Below are 7,720 nucleotides of genomic sequence, written 5' to 3' on the forward strand. Positions count from 1 at the left end.
CCTCCTCCCCTGCATCCCATCGCCCCGTGCCGCCACTCCTCCCCGCGCCGCGCCTCCGCAGGCTCCTCTGCCTCCAGCCTCCTCGACATGGAGCGCGAGCACGCCGCCCGCCGCGCCGACGTCGACGCCTTCCTCGCCTCCCTCGGCGTGGACCCGGGCGAGCTCGCGGGCCTCGAGCCCCCGGTCACCGTCGACATCATGCGGGAGCGCGCCGAGTTCCTCGCCTCCCTCGGCCTCACCTGCGAGGACCTCGCCGCCTACCCGCTCGTGCTCGGCTGCAGCGTGCGCAAGAACATGGTCATGCACGCCAGCATCGTCGTCGACCTCGCCCCCGTCGTCAAGTCCGTTGACGTGCCGCGCGTGCTGGAGTGCTACCCGGACTTGGCCCGCAGGTCCCCGGCCGCCACGTGCGCATCTCGGCGAGCTTCTCCCGATGCAGCTCCGCGACCCTCCGCCCGCCCCTCCCGCGACACTCCACCCCGCTCGCCGCTCCGCCGCCCACTCGCGCGACCGGAGGGAGCAGGGGCAGCGGCCGCGTGCGCCGCTCCGCCCGCCCGCGGTGGATCTCTGCTGCGGCCGGCCGGCCCCGCTGCCCCGCGGCCCGCCGCCGCCACCGCCACGCGGAGGCCAGCCCGCATGGCGCTGAGCTCCCACACGCGCCCGCCATGGCCGCCATGGCATGCGCATGCGCGGGCGGGGCGGCGAGCGCGGCGGCGGCGTCCGGGGGCGAGGCATCGCGCTGCCACCACAGCAGGCACGGGCGCACACGCACGGCCACGGTCACCTCCTCCCCGTGGTGCGGTCGCCGTCGCCGTCTTCGTCTCCGGTCGCCTCGAATCGACGCGCCGCCGCCCCCTGCACCCCCTTCCTCCCCTGCTCGCCTTCGGCTCCCTCCCTGTCGAGCCGCCGAGCGCCCGCCTCCAGGCCGCCGGGAGGTGCGGCGGCCGCCGAGGGAGAGAGGCGCCGGAAGAGGCGGGCCACCATAGCGCCGCACCTCCAGGCCGCCGGGGAGAAGGACCAGAGCGAGGAGGCGAAGGGCGGCGGCGAGGAGGCGCCTGGGGGCAGAGCTCGCGGGGCCGCGGCAGCAGAGCTCGCCCGCGCCCCGGCGAGGCCCGACGGCGGAGCTCGCACCAGCGATTTGCATCGGCGGAGAGAGAAGATGCATTTTTGCATCGCCGTTGCCGTCGGAGGCAAAATGCCTGCTTCGTTTGCCTCTTCTGTTGGACGTCGTATTTCATCGCAAAAATACCGTGCGCGATGCAATTTTGCTTTTCCCTACGGTTGTTGAAGTCAGTCTAACCTAACCAAAACTCCCCTCCACCGGACAGCAGCGTACGGAGAAAGGCAAGACAAAGCAAAGCAGTGTGCTGCTTGTTTGCCGGCCGGTTGCTAAACGATGCTCATGAGTTTTTTTTTTCTGAAAGAATATGCTGATGAGTTTTATTAGTACTCCGTACTACTGCACAACCAAGGCATCAACATGGAACAAGCCCAAGCTAGGGAATGTTTTGTGCTTCCACCTGTCCTTTCTTGTCGCTGTCGTCCCGCTGTGTTTCACCACCTCCGCGACCAGGCTACAAAACCACATTCCCGCTGTGTTTCACCACCTCCGCGAACAGGCAACAAAACCACATTCCGTTTTTTTTAACAAGACGGAATCACTAGCTCGAATAATGATCTGAGCTGAGCACCAAGCAACTCTTGGTCTCTTGCTTTGGCTCCCTCAAAAGAAGCGCCAAATCTATCAAATCCTTGTCAGGATTCATTCATCTGCTTCATGGCCTTTTGCTCACATCGCCATCAACGTGTTGTTTGCACCATACCAACGTGTGCACTTGTAATAATAACTAAAAAGAAGAGGGTTGTTTCCACCATACCAACGTGTGCACTTGTAGAAAAGAAACAACTAAAAGGTTGAGGAGGAGGAAGCATTTGGATCACGAGCGAGTGCTAGGGTACCAAACAAACCAAATGTCCACCAAGAGCGAATGCATCCACCGTCCCTGATTCCCGTGCTCGTATTTTTTGTCTTATAAGATCAATCAACGTCAGCTGTCTGCCTCGGGATCTGCAAGAATATAGATACAGTACTTGGCTGCTGGTGCCGGGAGGGAGGGGGGCCTCGGTCTCGGCCTCCTTGTCTCTGGTCCATGCTGCTGCTGACAAACAGCATGGGCCAAAAATCATACAGCTAGTAATCGAGGTCGGCCGGGGCGTGCAAATCCCATCCACGCTATGTTATTACCATCTTCATTGCTCTCCTTCCCATCGCCTGCAGTACTTTCCATCTTTTTTAGTGGCAGTATCAACGGTGCTTTTGTATGTGTTACTTATTGCTTTGTTTATATATCATCAGTTACTGTATCATGAGATCACAAATAAATAAGATGTACATGTACGATTGTCGGGTACCATGATTAGGGGCACCCTAATCAGGGGATTAAAACCACCCTAAAAACGCAAACACATGCTGAGCAACCAGGCTCACGAAGACCTACAGCCTCCTTCCAATCTGGAAGACAGAAAAGGACTCAAAGAAGTTGTAAAGATCACCGGGGTGTCCGACCCTAGAGAGGGAGGGGGTGAATAGGGTCGCTAATTCGCTTTCTAACCTAGGGGCTCAATCTACTTGCATAAGATAAATCTAACATGTCCTACACATACTAGTTATGACTAAGATTTATCTATGCTACTCTCTACTTATCCCAAAAGACTTGCAACCTAAAGTCAATCCTAATCAAACTAATTAGGAAAGTAAAGGCACGCAAGATAGAGTAAATGCGGAAACGTAATACGGTACGTAAAGAGGTAAGAGAGAGAATATGCAAACTCCCGTGAAGACACCAAGACACACGATTTAACGTGGTTCGGTTAGGACAACAAGTCCCTCCCTACGTCCACGGCCACTTGTCCACCAAGAACAAATGTGATGCCGAGTCTCTTCGCTTGATCACCGTCTTGCGTTCGCCACCAAGACTTCCGGCAAGCAAAAGCTAAGTGACGCCAAGTCACCAAGACAAGGCCACCGCCACCGTCTCTCTCGAAGCGTCACCAACGGCACCGTCTTCACTATTGGAGCTTCTCACCAAGAGGGGTCTCCTTCCCCACACAAAGTGTCGTTGCATCTCCACACCAAGTCGGAGGGTCACACGACGAGTACACTTGCTTAGCCTCGGCTAAGACTTCTCTTAGGCTTGCTCTCTCAAGAACTAAATCTATACAAGTGCACAAAGCACTCTCTCAAAGCTTCTCACAAGCTAGATATAGCACTAAGCACTTCTAGGATGGTTGGTGATGGATCTTTGCTTGGACAGCACTTTCTTCAGCTCTTGAGGCTTCCAACCATCTGCTGCAACCGGCCTTGGGGGGTATATATAGCCCACACACCCCAAAAGAGCCGTTGGAAAAGTGGCTGACAAAAAGCGCAAACACCGGTTAATCCGATGATTCACTTTGTGCCATCACCGGTTTAACTGGTGAACACCTTTTTCCATCTAGCCGTTATACTTCAACGGCTACCTTAATCAACCGACGTAATTGACCGGTGAATGTAACTTCATCGCCGATTTAACCGGTGAATGTAGCTGTCCCAGAATTCCCGAAAAACCAATTCTCTGGACAACTACACCGATGTAATTGACCGATGATTTATCAGTTCAACCGGTGTATGTTTTTCCTTGGTCTTCATCTGTCAATGCACCGACGTATGTCTTTTCTTTATCGTCGGTTTAACCGGTGTATAGTTTTTCCTTTGGTCTTCATTTGCCAATGCACCGACGTATGTATTTTCTTTAGCGTCGGTTTAACTGGTGTATAGAAATGTTTCTGTTTATCTCTTGATGGCTTCTTGCATTGAGTCTTCGTCGGTTTCTTCAACTTTTTCTTCATGTTTTCATCCCTTGGACCTAAAGGCTGTATATAAACGTTAGTCCAAGTGTTGGGTTGTCATCAAATCACCAAAACACATATTGAGGAAATATGGCAACCATGGCATGAGACGCCATTTCCCTAAAAGGGGCCATTTTCCTTACAATCTCCCCCCTTTTTGGTAATTGGTGACAACACAACCAAAGCAAGCAATATATGTAGATATTGAAAGAATTTAGACACTTGAGTTGAGAAAAAAATCTTAGCTTGCTTGGATGACTACTCAATGTCCAATGCTTATTTAGAGAATGTGTTGAGTTGATCTTAAGCATTGGCATTATGGTATAACAGTATGGTTCAAAGGATCATTGATATTTCACTTCTCCCCCAAATGTGAACCATAGATACATACCTCCCCCTATCACCATGCCTTTCATTTGCCATTGCACTTCTTCTTGGTCTTCTCCCCCTTAACGATGGCCTTCTAGGATCTCTTCTTCTTAGATGCTTGAAGACATGAGGTCTTTCAATCATATGCTTGCTTTGAGACATCTCTCCCCCTTTGTCATCAAACACCCAAAAAGCGACATAGAGGTCTACAACGGCCACTCACAAGGAAAAAACATTAGTAGCAAAATGAATTAACTTGGTGAGAGGTGTTTTACCTAGCCATGCCTCCCGATGATTTTTTATCTCTTCAATCTTTTGGAGTTATGGCTTGGTCTCCTTCCCTTGTGCCAATCTTGTGTGTACCATCATTTGGACTTGGGAGTGTGACTACAACAAATATCACTTTGAAAAGCATGTTAGTCACAAAAACACAAACTATAGAGTTAGCTCCCCCTAAATGTGTGCAATAGTGTTTGAATCACATAGCCAAATGTATGCACTTGTATTTCACATAATGGGGACCAAACTCTATAACTTGAAAACATGGCACCAATTGAAACAACATACCTAATTGAAGTGCATGTGCCATGTAAGAGTGGTGCATTTCACACCAAGATTAAGCTCATGTAGAATGCTTCAAGAATAAACATTAGTACAATCAAACTACCATATGCAAACCAGGAGGCACAAGTTTGAAAAAAAGATACCGACTTTAAAGAAATTATGCTTGTGCAAACCTAGAGAGGTATTGAGCTACAATGATATATGATATCAAATTTTTTTTGGAATTTAGACATTTTTACCTTGCTCATTACCTCATTTGTAGGGTGGGGAATTTGGGTCACTAATCTTTGATTGCATACTTGGTTCTAATCCAATTGCATGATGCATCCCTATTTATGCACCCCAAACTTGCCAAGTCTCCAAATTCCCCGTTACCGCTCTCATCTTCTAAGTCTTTGGAACCCAAACCCTTTGGGAGCCATCCATGGTATTGATTATTTCCTTAGGCACCCAAATAGGCCGGTTCCATCCTTGATGTCTCCACCCCATGGCATGAGCAACCACCTTGCCATTTTCCTTCTTCTTGAGAATGTAGCGGTCACTCTTTTGCTTGAATTTGTGGGTGGGCTTGGTGTACACCAATGAGGCCTTCAAGTATGGAGATGTGTTTTTCTTGATCTCCTTAGCCTTCTTGTGGCCCTTCTTGCTCTTGTTCAAGTTCTTGGGCTTGCCGTTTTCTTTGTCCTTTGATTGGCCCTCTTTTTCGTTGCATTGGTAGGACTTGTGACCTTCTTTATGACACTTGAAGCAAGTCACAGTTTCTCCCTTCTCAAGCTTGTTCACGCCCTTGAGGGGGTTATCTTGAGAAGGTTGGGCTTGCTCTTGAGTGTACTTTCCTTTGAGCCGCCTCAAATCCGCCATTAGCCTTTCTACCTCTTGTTTGAGCTCATCATTTTTCTTAACAATGAGATCATCACATGTTTCTACAATCACATCCTCATTGCAAGGGGTTAGATCACAAAATGTAGACTCATCTACCTTGACAATAGGAATTGCACAAGGAATATTGCAAGGGAAAGATTCATCCGATGATGATCTACTTTTAGATTCAAGGCTCTCATATTTCTTTTTAAGCTCTTCATGCTCATTGTCTAACAAATTGAATTTGTTTAGCAAGTTCTTATATCTTGAGACAAATGTGGCATGAAGCTTTTCTTTAGCTTTGAGAGCTTTGATTTCTCTATTTTGTTTAGTGAGATGTTCTTGTTGATTATGGAGTAGTGTCATCATCTCACTAGTTTCATCGGTTTCAACATCGGATTCATCATTTGAGGAGGAGTCATCACCTACATATTTATTACCTTGTGCCATAAGACACATTGGTGGTGGTGATAATCTCCGAGGGCGACGAGTGGTGGTGCTCTTGGAATCTTTGTTGTTGCTACTTGAGCTTTCACCACTTTTCTTGGACTTGTGGATGGCGGAGAGAGCTTGAGATCTTGACTTGCTCTTTTTCTTCTTTGCCATCTTCTCCATCCCCACCGCATTCTCTCTAATGAGAGTTTTGTACCCAAACTCATAGAGCTCATGCACATGCTTAGCTATTGTCGTGGTGTGGCAAACCACAGCCGGGTGGCGGAATGCACCAGCCTAATCCTAAGTGTAGGATGTGCTTGGGGGCAGTCAAGGAATGCTCGATCTAGAGGCGTAAGAACACGGAAGCACACAAGGATTTAGAGTGGTTCGGGCCGCCGGAGCGTAATACCCTACGTCCACTGTGTGATGTATTGCCTGAGCTTGTGTGCAAGCTGGGAGAGGAGCTATGCCAGTCTCTGCATGTGTGAAAACTTGTGGAACCTCATGTCCGTGTGAACCTGTGTTCTAGCGGGCGTGCTCTCCCTTTTATATGTCCAAGGGGAGCACGTACACTGAGCGGGGCCCCGACAGGTGGGCCCGACGATGTATTATAAACTACACTTTGGCCTTCAATGCCTCAGATCCGGAGATCTTGTCGTCGGCTTTCGTGCGTAGCTTCTGACCAGGGATGGTCTTGAGCTGTCCTGTCGGAGTAGAGTCTAGCGTCTAGAGCCGCGCGTCGAGGTCATGATGAAGCGTTGAACCACTGACTCAGTCCGCTGTAGCAGCGTGCACTGTTGCTCCAGTTAGTAGCTGGTCATCATGACTCGTTGCCATCCGCGCGGCGCTGAGTCTTTAATGCTTGCCTTGGTAATTGACGAGCCGCCTTGGAAACAGGCGGGCTTACCGTGTTGTCATGTCACGCCTGTCCAGCCCGTGAGTGGGTATCTGATGCCCTGCTCTGGCAGCGCACGCCCCAACCACCAGCATTTAATGCGGCAGAAAGGCTGGCGATCTATAGTGTGGACTGACAAAAGCTGTCCCGTGCCCAGCGGCAGCAGAGCACGCCTCAACCGCTCGCACTTAATGCAGGTGGGTGAGGGAGCTTCCAGTGGAAGGCTTGCGCCCGCGCCCGCGTCTGCGTGACACGTGGCGGCTCCGGACCCCTCCCGAGCAGCTAGCTGAGCTGAGAGCTCATGGGGGTCCGGATAGGCACGTGGAGGTTCCGGACCCACCTGCGGGGGTCCGGGTCCGCGGCCACAGGTGCTGAGCATTTCCACCTCTGGGACACGTGGTGACACCGGACCCGTCCCCGAGCGGGAAGCGGGTCCGGGACTGTTGGTCCGGTGAGATGGAGCCGGACCCTAGGGGTCCGGCTGCTCAGCTCCTTAGGGCGTAGTTACGGATAACTACGCGAGTCTTGGCACAGTAGGAGTGGGTACCCCAGTTGCAGGGTACCGACAGCTATCTTGCGGTGGTGATATAGCACGGCGCTTGGGTATTCTTCATCCTCACTTGAATTTGATTCATCATCACTTTCTTCCTCATCCTCTTCTTCTTGTTAACTTGAGCTTGATCAGTCTTGCCGCCTTGGTTGATACTT

Source organism: Panicum virgatum, chromosome 7N, assembly GCF_016808335.1.
Source record: "Panicum virgatum strain AP13 chromosome 7N, P.virgatum_v5, whole genome shotgun sequence".
Lineage (NCBI taxonomy): Eukaryota > Viridiplantae > Streptophyta > Magnoliopsida > Poales > Poaceae > Panicum > Panicum virgatum.